General features: G+C 35.9%; 1 non-coding gene across 1 annotated transcript; it reads left to right on the forward strand.

Annotated features, from left to right (window-relative positions):
* Positions 1–1,018: 1,018 nt before the first annotated feature.
* Positions 1,019–1,151, forward strand: LOC125995530 (small nucleolar RNA SNORA70). The gene has a single exon (XR_007491034.1). It is a non-coding gene; the product is annotated as a small nucleolar RNA SNORA70 (small nucleolar RNA).
* Positions 1,152–1,523: the final 372 nt, after the last annotated feature.

Genomic DNA, 1,523 nt, shown 5'->3' on the forward strand with positions numbered 1-1,523 from the left:
TCCTTCCACTAAGGTCCTAGTTCTCCCTCCCTCTCCCTTTAGTCCCTTTCCTATGCATTCATATACTAAGACATTTCTTACTTTATGGTTGAAGGAATTCAGTTTAGCACCAAAAACTAAATTCCAGTTTAGTAAATAAACATCTGAAATAAAATAGATCTTGTGATTGGTATAAACTGTTATAATGAATCCCCATGCCTTGAAATAGTGTTCAGCATCACATCATTAGGGAAATCCAAATCAAAACAGCAATGAGATATCATCTCATATCTCCTACCAGTGAGATTGGTATATATCAAAATAATAGGAACATCCTGTCCTGAAGGAGATGTGGTGAAAAAAAAAAAAAAACCTCTCATCCACTGGTGAAAATGTTTTCTGTTCCAATTCAGGTGGAGAACAGTGTAGTGAATCATCAGTAAACTTAGAATTGAGCTGCCGTATGATTCAACAATTCCTCTTTGGGGTATCTATCTCCAAGAATTAAAAGCATTCATTTCAAGGGACATATGCACATTCATTGCTGCAATGAACATAAAAGCTAAGACATAGAATCAACCTAGTAGTCCAACAACAGATAATTAGATTATGAAGAGTTTGTACATATAAACAATGGAATACTATGCAGCAGCAATAAATAGTGAAATAATGCAATTTGTTGCTCTTTAGTTGGACCTGGAAAATAATAATGTTGGATAAAGTAAACCAGACATAAAAAAGATAAACACAGGATGATCTCACTTATCTGGTATATAAAATACTTGTATTAGGAAATGCAGTACAGTAAAGGGATATGCCTAAAGCAACTCTGACCTTAAAACCTAAAGACAGAAAGGAAATAGAAGAAAATAAATCAAGGTGGGAAGAAAGAAAATGAGAAAGGGAATTACTGAGGGAAAAGGGGGCAAGGTTTTATCTAGTCATGTGTCCAATGGTATTGTGGTTGATTCTGTGTGTAGTTATGCATAATGCTTCAAAGAACATAGGGGTATCTACTTTTTAAAACTACTGTTTTCAGATGCAGTATTGAGCACCCTGTTCTCTGAACTGTGAGACCCGGGAGGTAAAGACTGCAGACAGCAAACAGACTCCTGGGTGTTTCTGAGGCTTGTGACTTGTACACATGTTTCATAGAAACCTTGGAGACAGTTCTAAAAATAAATGAAACTTCTGTTTTCATATCTTCCAGACAAATGCCCTGTAATAATATTTCTTTATATTATAACATTTTTTTTGTTTTGTTTTGGGGTCCCCCCCACTGATGCTCAGGGGTTACTCCTGGCTATGCTGTCAGAATTCACTCCTGGCTTGGGAGACCATATAGGATGCTGGAAATCAAACCAAGGTCTGCCCTGGATCGGTTTTGTGCAAGGCTTCCCTACCGCTATGCTATTGCTGCACCCCGTGACATCTCATTTATTAATAATATAATTTATATAGATTTTGTTTCATATAGAACCAGCACTAAATAAATTCATATTGCTTACTTTAGTAACATTTTCTTCATAGTATTTTAAATACTG

The sequence above is a fragment of the Suncus etruscus genome, chromosome 17 (genome assembly GCF_024139225.1).
Source record: "Suncus etruscus isolate mSunEtr1 chromosome 17, mSunEtr1.pri.cur, whole genome shotgun sequence".
Classification (NCBI taxonomy): Eukaryota; Metazoa; Chordata; class Mammalia; order Eulipotyphla; family Soricidae; genus Suncus; species Suncus etruscus.